Genomic DNA, 22245 nt, shown 5'->3' on the forward strand with positions numbered 1-22245 from the left:
AGTCAGTTTGTCTGAAGTGAAGAAAGTGGCTGTGACCACTAATTTTTGCATTTGTGATTTTCTCATTTTTGATGTTTGCGCTGGGCTCTACTGCTGATAGTTGCCTCAGGCAATGCCTGGGGAGATGGTACTGCAGCGAGATGGAGGCAACATCTGCCATACTAGTTTTGCCTTTCTTCTGCATACCATGATTCTCTTGGCATGTGACACATGTAAAACAACTAAGTATATTTTACATTATATACAGCAATTAAAACTTAAACACACTGTGCTTTTAGTAAAGAAAATTTAACGTTCATTAATCTCTGTGCTACAGTTAGGTGTAGATTGCAAAAAGAGAGCCACAAATGGCTCACAATCTACATCTGAGTAGATAATTTACAATGGTTAGCATATCTGATGAGTAAGATAAAAGTTTGCCTGAGCTGTCACTCCTCTAAAATTAAAGCCAGGTATCTTCAACAGATGTGTCCTCAGGGTCAGCCTCAGCTTACTGATACCCAATATAAAAGACTGTTGAGTTACTATCTGCAGCCATACATAATTTTAATATATAATACATCCTTAGTTTCTGAAGATACTCCTGATTTTCAACCTAATATACTCATTGAGCTATTTTTTGTATTACCATGCAAAAGTAAAAACAACTTTGCAGTTCCATTTTTGAACTTTATGTATTTTCTTATATAAGTTTACTAATAGACCAGCTAATTTTGAAAGGAAGGCTGAGTTTCAAGTGAATTATTATGATCAATTACAATTTCCCTAAGGCTTTAACATGCAATAAGATGCAGTATAAATTATGAGCAATGCTCTCATACTCTGGAACTTCAAAAATTCAGTAATGGATTAGAGTGAACATAATGTATGGAATACATGGTGCATATTAGGAGTGTTGTCCTCATGCCTGAGTATTGCAAACCGGGACCACTTCTGTTTAGGTTTCAGAGCAGGAAAATCACATTGTTTGAATCTGATATATAATATTTTTTTTTTAATAAAAATAAAATCACCAAGCTCCATCATCACCAAGCTATGATGAAGCTCAAAACATTCTGTCCTATTTTTTGTAAATTTATTTTCTGATTTTTCCTAGGAAGTCAAAACTAATCTAAAGAAAGCATACTGAAGAACTGAAGTAACCTGGCTTGGTGAATGAAGTGAGTACTCAAAAGACTGATAGAAAGCCAGCATCTACCTATAAATGAAATAATCTCTAGGTGTCACCCTGGGAAGTTGTTCTAAGCTTATTGTGACAGGAATTGCTAATAAATAATAACAAAAAAAAAATAATCCAAGGGCATTTTGCTGTTTACTAGAACAGTATCTAAATGAACTGGAAATCACATAAGGTAAAAACTTTTTTTTTTTTTTGGTGGCATAAAAGATGTGGTTCAAGTGCTACATTCCTTAAAAAAAAAAAAAAAGAGAGGGGTGGGGAGGAAGAGCTGGTGGAGTGGATGAGGAGTGGAGAACTGTTGTCGATTTGCAAAGATAAATCTTTGCATCATTCTGATCATAGTGAGAAATCTTGAAGTATGTTTATTAGGCCAAAACTGTCTACTCCTTAAGGTAAATGGTTCTTCATTTCAATCAATAAAATTAATTTCAGGCAGACTTCTGTTTTTTCAAATAAAACAACTTTCAGTTTCTTTAAGTCTACCTCTACTGATAACCAGCATTTGCATGTACTTCTCATATTCTCGTGTCTGAGAGATCATATAGGAGTTTCAGCTGAGAATCCATTCTTTCTTTATTTTTACATTTCCCATATGAATATGGAAAATACTTAGTTTAAAACTCTCTCTTTTATCACAATTCTGTTGTTATATAATTATATTTTAGATTAAACAGCACAAAGGGTATTGAGCTGTCTGTCATATTCTGTGCATTGGACATGTATTTGAATATCACTTTAAAGAGGAATGGATTCAAGGTGGGCTAAAGCTACCTACAAAGCTTCTAAGGGTGTAAATATTATATACTAGAAGCATTTACAACTTTCCTTAATAAAATGTGTGCCCATCATGACTGCGTAGGCTAGAATTAAGAGATAATGCTCTCTACATGAATTACTCAAATGGGAGACTTAACACAATTTAGAATTATCCTAAAACTGAAGCACTCTGGGATTAATACCCTAGGCATAGTTAATATGATCATAAATTAAAATATTCTTGCTCTTCAGATATAGCAAGTCTGGCAACAGTGTTAGTAGAAATGTATATTCAAGAGATGCAATAACCCTTATCCTTGTGTACTCCTACAATCTAAGAAGACCAAAAGAAATGAAGGGATATCGCTTAAAATTTATTGGTGGTTTGATAACTATATAGGGAAGTGCGGTAGTAGAAGAAAAAGTAAGTATGTTTTTTTATTGCACTTGTCTGCTAGCACCTCAAAAATATAACACAATGGATTTTGCAACAGAATGCAATTAACAGAGAAAATAAAACCCAGTGAAATGTTTACAATATGATTTTTAAAAAGCAGTGACGGACTTTTCAGTCCATGTAATGTGGTTTCCCCACAATAATAATAAACTGAAATCTGCTTCCTCAGGCTACTCTAGCCAGTAATTGTCATTTTTTTCCTTCATTCCTTTTATTCATGACACAGACACTGATCAGGTATCCAAATGGGTGCATCTGAAATAAACTATTTTACATAACACCTCAATATAAAGAGCTTAAACATACCTTAGTAAAGATTCCAAAAATGTAATAGTTTGGTATTTTTAGTTTTTTTTGCAGCCACTCTTTCTTAGTGTCTTTTAAAGAGTTCTATGTAATCTTACTCATATTTTTTCCTTGAAAAACACACAGCTGTAAAGGAAATAAAATCTTCTCATGCCTGTATCTTACAAAACTGAGAGACAAGCTTAATTAGATATACTGGAAGTATTTAATGTAAAATGTTAGGATTTAAGATGGAAGGTATTCTGGTGCCACAGTCCCAAAGGTTAGAAGGGGGAGGAACATTCACTTGGGTGTCAGCATCCCCTAAATGAGCATGTCTTCACCCAAACTGCGGTTCATGCCCACCCTGCGGCTGGTGCTTGGTGAACACCCAGTTCAGTGGTGCTGCCCAGGGCAGAGCCAGGACCCTCCCCAAGGGCTGCTCCCAGTTCAACTCCTCCTGCCCCATCACAGCTTAAAGCCAAAAATCTCATTACAAAATTAAATTTTTAGGGGAGGTAGATAACATTGCCTTTGTTCTTTCGTTATGCCTCCTGTTTGTTTGGTTGGTGTTGGTTTTGTGGTTTTTTTTTTTTTTTGGTTGTTGTTGTCTTGCTCCTTCTGCATTGCTTTATTTGGTGTGTACACCACAGCATGCATTATCAAGCCAGGCATGGCTGCACCAGGCACTGGTACATGAATATCAGTTGCTGTCGCAAACTTCAAACATCTGTTCCTGATCCTTCTAGGGATGGCATATCCCACGTGTATACTGCCCTATTTTAGTTTTCTTCTTTTACCTTCTGAACTCTGGGGTAAGCTTCTATTTTCTTGTATGAGTTCAAAGCCTACTAGTATTTCAAAAATATTATCTAGAGCTATCGTGATTTGCTTGCAAGCAGCAATGTTTTATCTGTAAGCATTTCTGAGGAATGGATTGGTATATTTGTTACAGAATCCACGTGTGCACTTGATGCACACTTCCATGGGCCAAGGGACCGTTAGTCCAATCGATGTGAAATCTCACTTCCACTGGTAGCATTTTGATGAAATGACATATCAGGTATAATCAGTAGTTTCTTCTTACTAGGAAATTTTCCAAGTCAAGTGTGAGATTTATATGTGTATATCTAATTCCAGCTGTGGCAGAAATTGTGCTTGATGTGTTCAGAGTGCTTTCCTTACTACTTCGCATAAAAATTGTGTTAACAGGAATGATACCTTTAATGGGTCCTTTGTCACATTGTCTTTTCTCTAACTATAGTCTGAAAACCAAGATGATTACATCAGAAAATGGCAAAAGCAAACTCTATCTGCCACACACATCCATACAAGTCTGTTAGGTTACCTAAGCATAGAATTGACTCTTAAATGTTTTAAGCATGGGCATGTCTTCATCATGATATTGTTATCTCTTCTTGCTCCCCATATTATTGTTGCCAGTCACAGCTAGGATGAGAGCAGCAGACAACATCTGCATTGAGCATGGAGAACAGGCTTTATGCGATGACTTGGATCTCTATGAACCAATGTTTCAGGGTAATCCAACAGTGAATTTGCCAGTGCAGCTGGGTATTTGAGGATGTGGTGCGCACAGTTTCTAGTCTGACTTGGGAGTCCTTTTCATTTTCTGTTCCCTCTGTCTCATGGTGGCACTGGAACTGCTGGGGGCTGGGGCTTTACCCAGCTACCTGTGTGATCTTCCAGGGCAAATCCACTATTTTATGTGAAAAAGGATAATAAATCAAATTGATCTTTCAGGCGTTGTACTTCACTAGGAATATAGGGGAAAAAAAAAAAAGGAAGAAAAGAAAGACACCATTCTACTTAAAAGTTCTCTTTCTATCTCTTTCTTACAGGTGTATACATAACCTATGCTCGGTCTTGATACTTGAAAGGTGTCGTGCACTCCAGTTCTCAGACTGAAACAGTGCAGGTATGTCCCAGTGATAAGGAGAAGACTCATTCTGTATCAAGTAAAAACGAAGTATCCAGGTGTAGAATTTTATCTCCATATGTCTTTCGTTAGTTTTTGAAAATCACGATCAAGCTCTAGATAAACTTTAATTCTATTTTCTTTCTTTTTTTTTTTTTCTGAAGGTGTTTTAAAAGTAGTATTCTTGATAAATAAAATACTAATCATCTAATCCTCTTGGTTGAAATATTTATAGATAATCTTACTTTTAGTGAACTGAAATGATAATTTAATTATATTTGTGCAACCGAGGCAACCATATTGATTAATATAGCAAGCTGTAAAGTTAGTATTTTACTGTACTATATTCATGAAACATCTTTACAGTGATGCACTTAGCATCCTATGTATTTCATTAAATATTAAAATGAGAATATGAGGCTTGCTTAAATGACTACAGACCAGTCAGAAGCAGCAAACTGATGGTAATAACCCTGATACTTTCCGAATGTTTAAGAAGCAGATGTGAAACAATCTAGAAATTGTAATTCCCCTTGCTTCACAGACTTGGACACTGCTTTTTTTTCTTTTTTTTTTTCCTGTTATGTTTGTAGATTGTAGAGTATTTGACAGCAAATTAATTGTAATGATTGCTAAAGTGAAGTCTAAAATGCATCCAATGATTAAGATGCCTGCTTTGTGCAAGGCAGTGCTGGCTCAGCTGTTGGGCGGGTCATTAACTGTGAGACTTCAGTCGCTGTAAACATGTAAAACTCTAGAGTCTAAGGATTCAACTAATTGAGCTGGATCTTCAGATGATGGGTTGGTAGTTGTAAGAGACTTTTTATCTTCAGCCAAGACTGGGGGCAGTGGGGCACAGCCACACAGTGTAATTTGGAGATCCTCCTACTATGCACACCTGAAGTGCTGCTCAATTTGATGTGCATTTGTCTCCCGTTTCATATGGAGGAAAAAAAAAAGAGCAGAAGAATAAGGGGGGAACTGGAATATGAAGTGCAAGTGCTGTGTCATGAGAGCAGCCGGCATGCTAGATGTGTCAAACTGTCAGCCTGGAGATGGGGGAGCCAGCTGTGACAAAGGGGCTGGTGGAAGAAAGTGGCTCAGGGAAGTCTGCCTTGCTGCTTTGGTGACAGTGGGGTGTGCTGGACTTGCGTAATGGGTATGCCCTCTGAAACTGAATGGTTGTATAGATGCGTTTTGTCCAGAAAGCCTTAACTGATTTGCTGTGTTTATTAGCTACAAATGATTTCCCTTTATGAGTACAAATATGCATGTATACATTATTGTTTATATCCAATAAGTTTTCTTTAGATACACTCAGGAATAGTATCTGATTCTGACAGAGCAGTTAAAAACATGCCTGCCTAAGCACAGAGGTTATCCTCATTAACATCAGTGGCCCAGCTTATAAATAAGAAGTTAGGTTATTATGTACTTGTGAGAGCTGATTGCTGGCTTTGTGATGTTATTTAGCGAATGTCTAAGTCCTCTGATATACTGTAACTTAACTCATAGGAGATAATGTGCTGGAAGAATTACAGTAGATACCATAATTGCTAATGGGGCCAGCAACATTGCTGTTTTGCTGTAGCAGGTTCCATTGTATTTCATACCAACAGTAAATAATTTCTCTGCTGTAAATGGAGAAATGTCCCTACTATACGACTGTCTGCATACACGTAATTGTTTCTAATTTCTAGTTGGAAAAAATGACAGTTAATTAGTACTTTAACTAAGTAAATAAGAGAGAATCCATTTAAATTCAAAAGTCTTATTGGCATGCTAATTTAGCATTTACTATGTGTGGAAAAAAGTGGTTTCTCATCTTATGAAAGTTTTATGAGAATATACTGAGAAATTCAAACACGAGGAGGAAAATGAGGCTTTTCAGCCTCATTGAAAAGAGACTTCAGTATTTTGTCTTAGGATTTTGTGTTTAGTTTTATAGCCTTACGTACAGTTGGTTTGGTACAATGGATTGGGGGGTACCATACAGCAGGGGTCAGAACCTCACATGCTAGTAGGATACAAGTTTTGAAGCTAAATTTTACCAAGTAGTTATGAACTGTCAGCATCTCATAAACTTGTTATATGGTCCATTTTGAGGTATTAATTCTGAGGGGATGAAAGGAAGGAAAGAGGTATCTTACAGGTCCTCTGTTCTGTGGACTTCATCAACTAGGCTGGGAGGCTGGAGTTAGTAGGAGCTGAGTCAAGCCTTGCTTGCATGGGTTTTTCACACAGGTTTGTTTCCAGGGTTTTGGCACCTCCAGTTGTGTGTGGTGGATATCCTTTTGTGGAGGATATCATATGCTCATCCCTCTTTTCATGAAATTGCCATCCATCACCTTTAAGTTCTAATATATAGAAGTTAATTACTGAAAACCTATTTAAGCAGGAGTAATGGAGAATTCTGTAAGGTGGTAATTCTAAGAAAGTGGAACATTTGTTGCTGAAGTGCTTTCTTTTGTCTGCATCTCCCAGCATAAAACTTATCCATCAGTACGTTTGAGTGCTGTATTCTAGACAGCAGGACAGGCCGAGCTGGCTCCATTTCAGCTTTGAGTGTGCAGTCCTAATATAAATAAGAATTTCAGCAGATCCAAACACCAACTTCAATTGATATTTGAAGGACGAGGACCATTGTGAGGCTTAAAGGGCTTAATAGTGTATTTTTCTGCCACAACTTTCCAGTCTTTTTCAGTCATGTAGAATGGGGGGGGGGGGGGGGGGGGGGGGGGGGGAAGAAAGAAAAAAAAGTGTATGTGGGCAGGAGTGAAAGAAAACAGCAGAAGCTGGTCAGGTTCCTCCATTGTTTATTGTAAACAGAATTTTATAGAATATGTTTGTACATCTTCCTTAACAAGACCTTTTCATCATCCTTTTGAAATCAGAGTAGTTGGATAATTAAGATGCACGCTCATGTTTTCTTGAACTTTAAGAGAAATGGAGGATTGAAGCAGTTGGGGGGTGACCTATCACGGCAGGGTACTAACTATCATGGCAGGGCCATTACACATTTTTTTGCTGTTGTTTTCTAACATTGCTGCACTGAATGTTTTTTCCCTTTCTGCTCTTCCAATTTTGTCTGAAGCTACAAAGACAAAAAGCAGTAACTGGGGCCAGAAGGTCAGGAACAGTTGGAGAGAGAAAATGGACAGGAATGGTAGGTGATCCTAATGTACCAGGCATGTCTCTAAGTTTGGGATGAACTACTAGTCTGAGACCACCACACAGGTGAATGAATTTGAGATATAAACAGGCTTACCAAACATCGCATGCAAAATTGTTGGCTGAAGAGGTGACTGAAATTAGACTTTCAGTCCTAATTAATTTATTTGTAATCTCTGTAGATTATAGCCTTCTGTGATAGGCACTGTGTGTACAGATGCTGTTCGTGATGAGCTCCAGACATGAATGAGAGCTTCGGATATACAGACACACAAATTTGTAACAGTGAAATATATTTTTAATACTGAGCAAATAAAGAGTATTTTCCTTCAGTTTTACTGGAAAATGTCAATCCAAAACACTTCCAATTGTAGGGAAAATTTTAAGCTACTTTCAACAACAACAACGTCAATTCCTTCCTTCTCAGAAAAATAAATACATCTCTAATAAGTGTTAATTTTCATAGAATTTAACATATTTGAAAATATTTTTCCCTGAAAATAAGTTGTAGGGAGTTGACATTTCTTTAAAATCATGGATAAACAAAAAAGCTATTACAGCTTTTAAATAACCTGATGTACTGTATTAAAGCACTTGAGAGCACAAGTCATCAAAGAATGTTATTGCACCGAACTTATTTGAAAGCTTGTCCTAGGGGGAAAAAAAGAAAAGAAAAAAGAAAAAAAAAAATAGGTAGGTAGTAGCAGCTTCTATAAATTGTAGACTAAATGGAATAATGTTGAAAATGACAATGTTTTCTAGTAACATGGCTGGGATCCTTTGTAAATAGCTTTTGGAGCAGGAAAACAAGAGTTACAAGTAAACCTCTCACAAAAATATGCATTTTTGTTAGATTCCAGTGCCTTCTATGCAGCATAATGTAGTACAGGATTGTCCAGACTAAATAATTTGATTGCAACTAGTAACATAAAACAATGTTAAGGGAGATGAGGGTCGGAGCCAGTAAATTTGCATATATTTCTTGAAATTGTCTTCCTTGTTGTTTTATCCATAAGTATTTAATAGTGCAGAAATAATCTTAATTTAACGTTAATTCAGCTCAAATATTAACACAGAACTTGAAGTTGAATGCTTACCCGTGCAGGACAATAATCAGTGTAAAGATTTCCAAGATGGCTTTTGAAAAACTGCTTTTCTCAGCAGAGACAGACTCATATGATTTTAGGGGGTTGTCAGATGTGCTTTGGAGAAGTGTAATCTCTTAAGATACCACCATTAATATTTCTTGCATTCTTCGACACAAAAGTGAGTGTAGGCAAGGGAAGAGGATGTTTGGCATTTATCCTGCAACAGATCAGAGCCAAGTTTGGGTGTAGGTATGGAATTACTGCAGTCATCAGGAGCAGCAGCACTTGCTGTCCTCCTCCAGCCATCCCGAATAATAGATCATCAGATAATTCCTAATATCTTTTCTGTAACTGGTTATTATGTTGAAGGAAATGTTCATTGGGAGGAAAAAAAAAAAAAGTAAAGCAACTTTTCTGTTCCCTAGAAGATAATCCAGAACTGTTGTTTTTGCCTAGAGAGAGGCTAGAAAGCCAGAGGTGCTGATATTCTTGGCAGAAACACAGTATTTGAACTAGGTGACTTAGGTAAATGAGTTGGACTTTGTAACAGCCATAGCTTTCATGGGAGTGAATGATGATTGTAGGATTATGTTTCTAGTATCAATAACAATTTAGCTTGTATTTTAATGATGTGTTTGTCCTCAAATGGAATGTGTTGTGCTTAAAAACTGGAAAACAGAGGAAATATTTTGAATGTTTAACTTGGGTCTACAAAGGATGGACTCAGCAGTCCATCCCTGTAAGATGCATATGGTAAATCATTTCATTTTGCATTGCCATGGATGGTAGGTTTGCACACAGTTTTCTGAAGAGGGGAGTAACTTCCTAAAGTACTCTGAATTTACTGCAATTACCTGACCATACTCTATCATTAATTACATGCTCTGGTCTTCTTAAAACAGAGAGCAGGGAAAAGGAAAAACTAGGAAGAATTATTAAGCATATTTTTTTAATATATATACACTTTTTCTCTTACTTTATTTGTTCTAGAGAAATAATTCTGAAATTAGGCACCTAGTTTATGGGTTCTATAGTGATTAACTTGCTACAAATAAACATACTACTTGTGTTGAAACTCTACACAGGCTTAAGATGTAAATGGTCAACAAGTGATTGTATGAAGAAATAATTTACTTATTGAGAAGCTGGTGTTCATTCTTTCCCCTCCCCTGACCATTTAGAACGTAATTTCTACAGTATGCACTGAGCACAGCCGTGTCCATATTTCTCAGCTTTCTTTTATCTCCAGCACCACAGTTCCTTCTTCTCTACCTAGAATAAATTAAAAATGTAAGTATTTACAATAACTTAGCAAAACTCTCTCTTTGGAGTAATTTTGACATAATATTAATTGAATATAGAAATAGAGATAATATGCAGTTATATGGGCATAATAACGGTGCTCTGGGTCTGCTCAGGAGGTGATTTCCTACAACCTAATTAAGAAGTCATTGTAAACACAACGAAGTCTGAAAGGACCTCGTGGGAAGATTTCAGTGGGTTGCCGATGAGTCTCTGATAGACTCAAAATTATATTTTTTTAAATCTAGAAGTCTCTTTAACTGTCCATATAAAAACTTCATGATTACTTTCAACGGAAGAAAAAGATTTCTCATTTTTTAATAATCTTTCAAGTGTAAAAAAAAAAAAAAATAAGTGGTACCACAACTGTATGCAAAACTCAAATTTCTGAAAACTTATGATCCGTACTTCTGTTCAAGCTGAATTATCTCTGTTATTCAGATTAATTATGTCAGTGTTATTCTTTTTGTAAACTCTTCCCATAGAATATTTCTTTCTACCTGTTTGTCTTTCCCTATGCCTGTAGCTTAGGACATCACATTTTGGAACCATATGAAGTCTGCTGAGACCAATGGAAATGCTCGTGTTAATTTAAATATGATTTTCATCAGGGTCGAAAGGTTATTTATACATTAACTTCATAGTTTGGTTTACATTTGTCTTTTCACTGTTTCTTGGAACATTTACTAATTTAGTATATGGATTAATTTCCACTGATCTTAGTGCTGTTGTGTGAAACTGCAAGATTGGAGTAGTACACTAAATAGAAGTTTTTGTGGACATTCCTAGTTTTTAGTTTCAGGGTTTAAATTATTCTAATAACATTTTTAAATATCCCTGAATGTATCACACTGAGTAAGCTTTCCATTTTATTATTTTTTTATAAATCTACTGAAAAGGAAGAACGAGATGTACATGGAAAGGTTTGCAGTTGAAACATGAAGAAGCTGTTTTGTCCCTTTTCATGTTTCTCTAGATGTCTGGTTCTCTAAATATTTGGCCACTTGTTGTGGACAATCGAATGAGATTCAGAGAAAGTTTTCATTGCCTGCAGCTTTTAGTCAATATATTTGCTATTCTTTATTCCTGCAAATCTCCAAAACTTTACTTAGCTTTTGCTTTGGACAGAATAGATGGTGGAGTCATTATTTCAATTGAATTTTTCTTTTTTCCATGTCATCTAAGTCCTGTGTGTTCAACATTTCTACGTATTCCCATAGCAACTGCTATAACAAATAAATTCTGTTTTGTTGCTGTTATCATTGTTTTAGATAAAGACTTCTTCACTGCCTAATGCATTAAATAATTTTTTCTGTCTGCTTATGTCTCAAAACTGATTTCACAAAGCAAAGCAAGCTCACCAATCTTTGACTTCTCAATTTTGCATTTTTTTTTGAGTGTGTTAATATGCCAGTGCCATCTCTTATCCATGTGTAATGCCTCTGTAGTCAGTGGGTCTGACCCTTAGCAACAATTTTCTAATTATGCTCTTAACACTTAAATAAACAAACAAAACAAAACAAAACCCCCACTTTTTATTCTCTTTAGGTCCTTTGGCTGTTACTAACTTTTCATTATACCTATTTTTTTAATATTGAAAAATTGGAATGTATACTCTTGTCAATCACTTACCTTGTGTACCAAATGCAGACTTGACATTTACATATTTACATATTCTTGGAATAATTTCATCTGAAATTGCATTGTTTATTTTCTTTTCCTCCAGCTTAATTAAAGTGGCTGTGTGATTTTTTTCTGGATGTTGGTGGTGACATTTTTCATGGTTGCCACAGTTTTCCTTTAACGTATTATTTTGTCACAGTCTTGTGCTTAGTTCTATTAAATTTTTTTTTTTTTGCACCCCAGTCCTTGCATTTCTTGAGTTCTCTAGGATAGTCGTGGATATAATTATGGTTATAAGTCTTTTCTGTTCAATTTACAGATGAGGACACCACTGGTAAAGAACAATTATGTTTTTTTCAGGCTTTCCTTTTCTATCTCAAATGTGCTCTGTGTGGTAGGCTTATCTGAGGTAACGTATTTCTTATGCTTGTTCAAAAAAAAATTGTTTATATTATATTCCACCTTTAAACAACTCCCACCTATTCATTATTTTGGTTCAAAAGATAGCAGTGTGTTCTCCCACATCTTAGAGGTTTTTCTTTAATTGTGCAGTTGTACCTCTACTCTGATTACACTATTCGAATACTTATTAACAAATGCGTGGTTTCATGTACTGGTGGTTCTTAGCATTTTATGGCAGATTGTGGTTCTTCCCGACTTGATCATTTATAGGCATATTTCCAATTTGAACATGTAATAGAAAAATAAATAGGAAATAACTCCTTCATCCACCAAAATTCACTACTGCTTATTATTCCTTTGAGTGCCTTTAAATTGCTTTGTTCAATTTCCTTTGAAAATGAAATCTCCTTAATAAAATTACTGTGTATAAAAAAAGACATGAAAGTGCACATTGCTTTTGGGCAAACGTAATGGTTAAGCTTTGCAGAGAATATAAAGGTGATTTTGGTTTTCAGATGATGAGAGTTTAAGAAAACTGCTGTGATTTATTTTCTATAAGGTCTGTTTCAAGAAAGGACTTGTATTTTGCAGTATAAAGATGTGCTTGATGCACATGTTTTTAGACCAAATGAGCTTTCTTCATTAAATTGCATCATTTTAAACTTTATTTTGGGACTAATTGTATATAAAGACAACTATTTTGCTTCAGTACTGCACACTTGCATTTTGTTAAGGAAGCTGTAAATGATCAAAATGAGTTACTAATGCATGCGCACATGCTCAGAACCCTTCAGACTTAATCATATCTATCATATATAAAATATGGTTTCCAAAGTTTGCAAGTATTTATCATCCTTGTCTTTTAGGCCTGTAGGATATCACTGACACTTGTGTTAGATCTCTGCATGGTCTTTTATGTTTTGCCTCCTGCCACTCACTAACAAGTAGGGAAATTCCACATGGGTGCAACCAAACAAGAAAATGTTGCAGCAGGTCAAGGGTCGAGTTGTTCTGCAAATTCTGGCACACCAGTTCTCTACTCAAGGTTGGGAATAGTGGTATAGGTGTCATAGTGCTGGCAGAGGAGCTTTACAGAGTCAATGGAAAGCAAGTCTGATCGGCAGCTTTGCTGAAGGCATGGAGGGGTGTTATCTGGCTGCTCTTATTCAAAGAAATTGCACTCTGGGAAAACACTGAGATTGAAGTGATTAAACTGAATACCAAAATTGAGGTGATGTGGAGTGTTAGATAATATAAAAGTGAAAAGAAGCTATAACAGCTTGTAAAAGATATACATGGAATAGCAACCTATCATTTTTGAAGCAAAGTTCCAGATTGTACCAAAAGTGTACAAAGTACACAACCTTACTTTAACCCTGAAACTATCCAGGAATAAATTTAGATAATTGTGGACTACCCTCAGATAACAGGACATGAGGAAATAACTTGGAACCTGAATGGACTACCTGAGTTTTTCATCATTTTTTTAATTTGAATATGTTTACTATTTGAGTATAGCTAATGGTAAAAGAAGGGCCCTTATTCTTTATTTAATTGAGCATACTATTTTGCTGTAAAATGAGTAACAGCAAGAGTATTTGCAATACACCTTGCAGACCTGAAAAGTATCTTAACTTTACTTGATCGAAGGTTTGCCAAAAAATTATGTTCATGTGTTCTTGTTTGTCATGACTAATTTGACATGATACAGGTTCAGATATTTGAAAATAATCATGACTAACATGTTTAACAGCTTGTTGAGCTGAAAACCATGCTATTGTTTATTCATTTGTTTTAAATCTAAGATTTTTGTATCCTGTTATGATTGTGACTGCCTCTCTGGACATCTTGCATTTTCACTTAAAGTATGTAGTTCATGCTTCATTATTTAGGGAGTTATTTAGTAGCATTTTCTACTACTTCATAGCATAATAAGCACCAACAGTATTCAAGAAGTTTGCTGTTTCTCTCATGCCATCCCCAGTATGCCCTGCTCCAGAAGTGTTTTTATATTCTATTTTAGGGGGTATAGTCTACATAGGGATATAGTTTTCCCTCCAGTAAAAGTAGCTTTATTACCTTGAACTAGTTCAGTGTCATTGGCAATTTAGCAGAGTTTCACATCATGCCATCTGTTTCTAACCTAGAATTAGATGACAGGTATAGCATTTTTTTTGTAATAGCTCTTCTTTGTTATTTCTGATCACAGAAATGTGCTGGACACAGATCAATATGCCATTGCATGTTTAGAATATTTACAAAGCAACATCAAACAATCTAACAGAAATTTCTTCAATCTGTATAAATAATATAAAAGGAGGAAACAGTCTTGGGAAAGTAATCACAGTTTAAACCTGAACTGAGATACTTCTCTCTGACTGATGAAAAAGATCAATTGAGAAATGTATCTATGTCTAAGGTACTCATTGGTAGGTAAAAATCTGTAAACACATATGCCATCTAGAGAAAATATATTGAATTATTTTGTTAGTTATTTGTCAAGATTATTCTGTTCTCAAAAAAAAAAAGTTAAGAATTACGAATATCTAGTAGTTTAGCTTGTTGTAGCAATGGCTTATGGTTCTCATGCCAAATTAGTAACTTTCTAGAACTTGTTCCATATGTTTGACAGCAGATTATTTATACAAGCTTGTGAACATTTTAAATGCTAGAAGACTGTATTAAAGTGTAAGATTCCCAAGTGGATAATATACCGTATGTCATGGTTTTGGAGGATCTCTGTGTGTGTGTTCAATTATCACTCAATTATTCCAGTTGGTTGCTGACACAGACTTTAATAGATGCAGCTCCAGGCATTATCTTTTCCCAACTGAAGCTAACAATTAACTTGCAGTATTAATGAACAACATCTAGTGTAATGCTTAAAACTGGTCTTCTACCTAAATCAATGAACAGTGCTCACAGAGTCACAGGGGGGTGCTGAGAATCACCAGAATTGCTGGGCAACATTTAATTTTAGACTTGGAGTGACTTTGAGTTTCTTCTCAAATTTATTATTCATGTTCCAATGGCTCATCTTTGCTAGTAGCAGTTCCAGGATGCTCTTTCAAATTGATGGGTTAAGAACATATTAAATGAAAAACCAAAGAATTATGGACACTTTACAGCATGTTAGAGATAGATGTTTTGATGATGACCCTCTTATGATGACCCAGCTAGAAATGGTTTTCTACTACCAAGTAATGAAATGTGTTTTTATAAACCAATTAAATCTTTTGATTCTGATTTGATCCAGTCCTGTGGTAGCTGGTTGAAAAGATCATATGGAGGGAATGCTAATGAAAACATGTTGTTGCTTCTCTTTTCCTTGTTCTCTGTATTTTTGGGATTTGTCCTATCCTTTGGCTTCTTGCAGGAACCTTCAGTGAGATTAGAAGCTTGGAAAAAAAATATGAGAAAATTTTCAGTCATTCCTTGATCATATTTTTACTGGTATCAAACGTGATATCTCAGTATGTTTCCCTCTGCTTGATTGGTTTCATGCACATTATATGTTTTGGATAAAGCTTTTAATTTTTCCTCTTCCCATCTCACATCTTGGTTCATTTTAAATATTGTTTCCTGACAAGTTCAAACACTTGAAGGGATACTACAGTAGGCACCATATTGTTATCTCTGTACAATTTGGGGGGGGGATGGGGAGGGGGTTGGGGGGAGGAAATAAAAGAAAAGGAAAAAAAAAAACTACGAAAGAAAAAGAAATGGGGGACAGAGTGTGACCCTGTAACTCTTTGGATACCAGAGCACGTGTAGTCCAGATATTGGACATATTTTAGCTGGGTAAGTACCACTATAGCACAAATCTACGGTCCAAGGCATCATCCAAGTGACAGCAAACAAAGAACAGAACATTCTTGCTCATCATTGTAATGGGGTACATCTGCGTTGACATCTTTTAGTAAAGTGCCATTTTGAAGCATTCTTTATGCTTCACTACGAAATTGAAACAAATAAAAGGACAGAAAGCCTGGCCTTTCAGTTTGTACCTGGGAAATGGATTAGTGAATTCTATCTTTCTGAAGATGAGCTGGATACTCCTACACCCTTAAAATAAAGAAGTCCAAGTGGAAGTGTCAGCAATTGCAAGCGCTGCTGGGACACAAATAGGGAACATTTGCTAATATAAGTGAGTGTTGCTAATAAAATGTAAGCTAATATTTGTGACGATGTTTTGTGCTTGGTTTTACATCTGCTATCTGTATTGCTAAAGATAGAAAATATTGTTGTCAGTTCAGGATGTAGAATGGCTTGAAAGCATGGGATTCATTTCTGAATTGCTTTATTGGTGCTTAGTTACAGTGGTCAGGATTGAGGGGAGGGAAGGAGTTCCTGGTATGGTCAGAGGTGTCCACTTCGGTGAATCTTGCTTGCATTTTAATGCAACCTTGTGCACTACAATTCAGAGAGAATTATAAAAACGTATAAGGCTTCTGTTTTTTTATTGGTTTGTTTTCCTATGCTGATCTTCAAAAAGAGGTGTTTTGGAAGGAAAAGAAAGAAGTGCAGTGAATGTAATCAGCAAGCCTCATAATCCATTTCAGGCTTACAGATCTTCATGCTCAATTGTCTCTTCCATATGGTTTAGTGGGAGATATATGTGCCATGGCTGAGTAACAGCACAATGAATGCTTCTTAGACTTCAAAGCGTCTTGCTAACAGTGCTAATGAGGAGCTGCAAATAATGCTCATCTGACTTTGAAGTCATAGATCCTATCTTCCTTGCTGATACTTGGCAGAATGTTTGTTTCAAGGACTTTTGCTGCATCGAGGTCTAATCTTAGTCCCTCAAATTCAGTTTTTGTCACTCTAAAAAGAAGATGCATTAGCTCTGTCAGTCATATTAGACTCGGTAGTGGATTTTTCGTTCCAATTTTATGATTCAGGTTCCTGTTTGCAGCAGTTCTAGGAAGGTCCCTCTCAGTTATTTCAGCTTTAGTGGCAATTTTGAGGCAAAGATGATTTCAATGAGTTCGGTGACAGACTACAAGTACACACTACAGACAGCTGCATTACAGTTCACGTCTGCTGAGTTAGCTTTACTTCAGCTCTTCTAGGAGTTGTGTGTTTCAAATGTGCTAATTCTGTTGACTTATAGAAGAACGATGTGAAATCTAGTGGTTCATTGTTTGGCCTTGCAGGAGGATTATGTGCCATTTTGGGACTACAGCAATAACATATAACTTGAGCCATTTTTATGCAATCTAGGCCATACACCATGTCCCAAACTTTGGTTCCAGCTGGAAAAAAATAAAAAGAAAAAAGAAAAATCCTTGCAAGGATTTGAAAGGGAAAATAAGTAGGAGTGATGGATAGTTCTTATATTATTTATTCTTGTATAAACTCAGGATATCAAGCTTCACTTCAGCCATGTTCTTGTATAAGCTCAGGATATCGTGCTCCTCCTTGTCTGTTCATGAGGGAATGCAAATATATTGATTATCTGTCATCTTTAGGCAAAGATGGGATTCCAGATTTGTCACTGTAATTTCCATTAATCAGTGAAAGTAACATGTAGCTTGTCTCCTCAGGAATGAATAGGACAGCGTAGACAGCTGCAGGGCAGTTGAGCTCAGAGAAATTTGGCAATGGCTTCCCTTTATAAATATATAATTGATTATTTTGTGTTATATTATGTAGTTTCTTATTTACTATTATATTTTTATGTTTTTAATTAGTACATTTTATCTATGTACTGAAATGTACTCAAGCTATAACAACCATTATTATTGCATATGCAGGACATTTTTTATAAATTTGAATGCTATGTCTTACTATTTGCTTGTATTCACTGTAAAATGCTGCATGTATCTCATAGACTCCCTTTACCCTTTTATGGACCGCCATTCATAAGTAACTCATAACTCGTATTGAGCTAAAACTATGGATGGAAGAGGGCAAAATTGTTTTGGAAAAGATTGGACATTTTTGTCTAAAAACATTGAACCTGCATATTTACTGTATGTGAAGCAATTTTTTAATGAGAAATTTTATGATGCTTTTCATGAATGCTGCACTGACTTAATGTTTCTTTCTGCAGTATCTTTTCTTTAACACTAAGACAGTAGGATGGGGAACAGGAAATGAGAGCATTGGTTAGTTCTCATGTGTGTAACAACCATTGTATCTAACTTAGTACAAGAGAACCTAGGAACAAGTGTAATGCTATGTAGATTGCATTAGTTTTCTTACAGACTTGTTGGCTTCAGAAGTGATGGTATATTTGTTTACTTTAGGTTGGTGTTTCTTAAACAGGCTGCTGCAAGGATGAATATGTAATTGTAAATATTTGATCTGTTACCCTGCAATTCTGTATACATATGCATATGTGTTTTGGGGCATGTGATTAGTCATAACAGCTTTATATTATGTATGGATAAAAGAAAGGGAACTAATTTAATCAGTTGAGCAATATTTGTTGACTGAGAAGTTCCTCATAAAATGTTGCTGATAGAAAGTTCATATGGAAAGCAGAAAATGCTTTTAAAACTCAGTCAAACATACTTTTTTGGTAGTTCCTAGACTTAACTTGAATTGATTTCCCTGCTTGCAAATATACTTGTAGATCAGATGAACTCTAATTTATGGAGTAACTGAAATATTTCCAAAATTCTTCAATTTTCTGGTCCCCAAAGTCATTAGCTTTCTAAACATATTGCTTAATATTTTCCAAGGTGTTTCAGGTATGCCTTGCATAATAATGATACATTAAGCTACAATTGATTTTCATTCTTTCCCTTTTCTAATGTGAACTAGTGCTCTGTTTGGCTTTGTTATTGTTGCTCTACATTAAACTGATAATATTTTCACATATATCCCCAAATCAATTTCCTGAAGATTGTATTTAATTTGAAATGACTATCATATGCTTACTTCATCTTAGAGGTGTTTTTTTTTTCCCCTTCAGATTTTACCCCATCTCAGAAGCTCTATTTATCCAATCTCTCACGTGATTTAGGAAGGCAATTTAAAACCATTTGTATTAATGCAAACGTGACTCATAAAATGTTTCACATTATTAGATTCATGCAGCACAGATACAGGATGGCAGGAATTAATTTAGCAGGTGAGCTGTAGTGGTGCATGTGTGGAAGTCTAGAAGAGATGGATGGGTACAACAAGGTCAGACACCTACAGAAAACCAGAAAGAGGAGCTGACTGTGAACTAAGAGCATGCCATTGATTTACAAGGCAGGCAATATGGGTGGAAAAAGAGGTCTGGAAGAGATGGGAGCCTCAATTAGAAAGCTCTAGATTGGTATCAGATGAAAATACACTGACTGAAGATGACCTTGTATTAAAATAGCGCAAGGGAAACAAGAATGTGTGCTTGTTACATGTAGAGGGGGAGGGAAGCGACACACGACATGCCTTGCTGAGGAATTCAGCTCCCTGCCACTGATAACTCCTGACACCAAGCACTTAGAGATCAGCCTTACCAGATGACTGCCAAACTCTGATCACGTTGAAGTCAATTTGGGCAGCATTGGGGTCAAATAGAGCAGAAATTTCATATTTCGCTCTATTTTTTCTTATTATTTTTTCTCTTTCTTTTTTCTTTTGTACCAGTTTTCTGGTCTGTCTTCTCTTGCTTATAGGAAAAAGCATTCATGTAGCTCTTTTGCTGGCAGAAGACAGTTGTATTTGTGTGCTTTTTATGTTAGGATGAACATTTTTCTGTGAAATATTATTAAACAGTTCTATTTCTTGACAAGCCACGCAGCAATCCCTTCACAGCAGTTTAAATCAAAGGAGATAGTCTTTAAAGGAAATAATGTCTTTAAAAGTATCGGAAAGGCATTAACCTGTAAAAACAAAAAACAATACAGCTAAAATTTGCTATATGATACTTCATATTACTAACAGAGTAGTAGTGACATTTTGAGCTTTTGAGCATATCAGATAAATCACCGTTTGCTTGCAGTATTTCTGACACTTCCTTTTTACAAATGTATACACATTTATAGTAAGTAATGCTTTGAGAGGCTACTAGGATCTAACAAAAACAATGCTGCTGTTTAAACTTCTGAAAGGCAATATCTTCAATAAACATATAAACATTTACAAAACAAGTAGACAATTGGAGTTACGCAGTTTAAAGTGAATATGCAGGTTCATATTTCTGGCCCAATAGATACTCTGGTATCTGTTTGGAAGAAAATTAAATTTTGTCTAGCACAGTTATGTTTTTGTTGATAGTAGAGCTGGTTAGCTGTGTCAAACTTGTTACAAGGATTTGGTTTCTGAAATGAAATTTCCCTTATTAGCTCACATTTTATTGGTTCTGTTGCTTCTTCATAGAAACGAAACAGGAGCAAGGGGACATCTTTCTTTCGTGTCCCACTTCGTCTCTCCTGCCATGCGGACATGGCTCCTCCTTACAGCTTTTCTATTTCTTTAGAATTTTAGTCTCGTACAGCAACTTATTGAATACATCAAAATATTTTGGTGCGTCTTCCTATGTAGTGCAGCCATGTACTCAGATGTTATTTGCTCTGTATTGCAGAGATGAAAAGCTTGACATACACTTAAATGGCTGCTTTCTGTTCCTGAAAGAAGTGATAAATGCTGGAGAAATAAATTATTTTTCTTGCTTTGTGATTTCTCACCATTACATTTAATTTTTGTCAATTTGAAACATGGGGTAAGGCACTGAAGTGGAAGATGTAAGAGGATATTGCATATGACAGTGGTGAACAGGAGCCCCTCAAATGAGGTAATTTGCAAATATGTCATTTATTATTCAGAGAGAGAGAATACAAGAATAAGAAAGAATTTTCTCCATCAATATAAAACAGCAAAAACAGAAGAGAAATGAGGGATCAGACTGCCATGTGGTGCATATCCTTTAGACCTACCAGCACTGTAGTGGGAGCTGTGCAAGCATTTTCTCAATGCTCTTTATAAAGGCAGGGTTTTACTGTCCTTAGCAGGCCTATTCCTGATCTGCTTTAATCTGTCCTGGCTCTGTTGTCTTCAAATGAAGACTTTCTGTCACAAACTAGGTTGCTGGTGAAATTGTATCATTTCTACTTACAAAGGTATTCTTTTGCAGGAAGTAAATGTGAGAAATGCGAGCTCTCATGTCCAGATAACCTCAGATTAACTTGTTATGCACACATTAACAACATATTTATAAATCAGTGTCATTTTCTTGTCATCTAAAGAACAGGTTGATAGGCTGGTAGAAAAAAAAATTCCAAAGACCTTGCATGACTACATATATTAGCTATTTGTTTTAATATTGTTTCCCCACAGAGTCAGTTTTCTTTATTCGATAAAATATTAATAAACTTATAAACATAATGTAATAGTGCCTATAGCCAATATCGATAACAAATTTGAAGACTCCATTGAGCAAAAATTGATGAAAAATTTAGAGAAAAGAGAAAATAGTATGTAACTAAAATAGAAGAAATAACTTTAACCCTTATCTTGATAATAAATAAAGCATCTTAAACCATTCATTTGATAAATACTAATGCAGCACTTTTTTAATCATGATGAAACAGTGCAGGTAGTAGAGATGAATCACCATCCTCATGCATTTTCAAAGTTAGAACTCCACTCACTCAAAATAAACATATCTGTCAGAAGTGTAACTTTCTGGGAGTAATAACACATCTTAAAAAAAATAAATATATATATTTCATACAAGGGCTATTTAGTGGGACCATTTGCAAAACAAAATATATTTAATGTGTAACCAGAGATTACTTTCTCTTTTGGGTTACTAGAGTGCTGTATCGTTGCAGGTCTTCAGCAAAGTAACCAGAGGCAATATTATACACATAGCAATTTAACTCAGAAAATTAAATCCTAGAAGTTAATGAATCCAAGCATTTTCCTTGCTTTTTTTTCCCCTCCTTTTTATTCAAACTGAGAACCATGCATGCTTAAATACAAATACATTTTTGCTATTAACTATAATTATTTTAGAAAGAAAAAAGTTCAAAATGGAAACTAGATATTTTTACTATTCAGTAAATGTCAATTCAGTTTGCAATATTTTCCTCCCTTGAGATTT

At 35.5% G+C, this 22245-nt stretch overlaps 1 protein-coding gene across 2 annotated transcripts in view; it reads left to right on the top strand.

The window, feature by feature from the left end:
- LOC308197816 (uncharacterized protein) overlaps positions 1-22245 on the top strand; it is a 355008-nt gene that overhangs the window by 138957 nt on the left and 193806 nt on the right. Inside the window, exons 7-8 of one of the 2 annotated variants that reach the window (XR_013953303.1) lie at positions 1097-1160; positions 4538-4614. The exons of the other annotated variant lie outside the window; for it this stretch is intronic. The gene's annotated coding sequence lies outside the window, so the exon portion shown is untranslated. The remainder of the gene's footprint in view (positions 1-1096; positions 1161-4537; positions 4615-22245) is intronic. 2 annotated transcript variants of the gene reach the window in all.

This window comes from Anser brachyrhynchus (genome assembly GCF_964034855.1).
Source record: "Anser brachyrhynchus genome assembly, chromosome: 7".
Taxonomy (NCBI): domain Eukaryota; kingdom Metazoa; phylum Chordata; class Aves; order Anseriformes; family Anatidae; genus Anser; species Anser brachyrhynchus.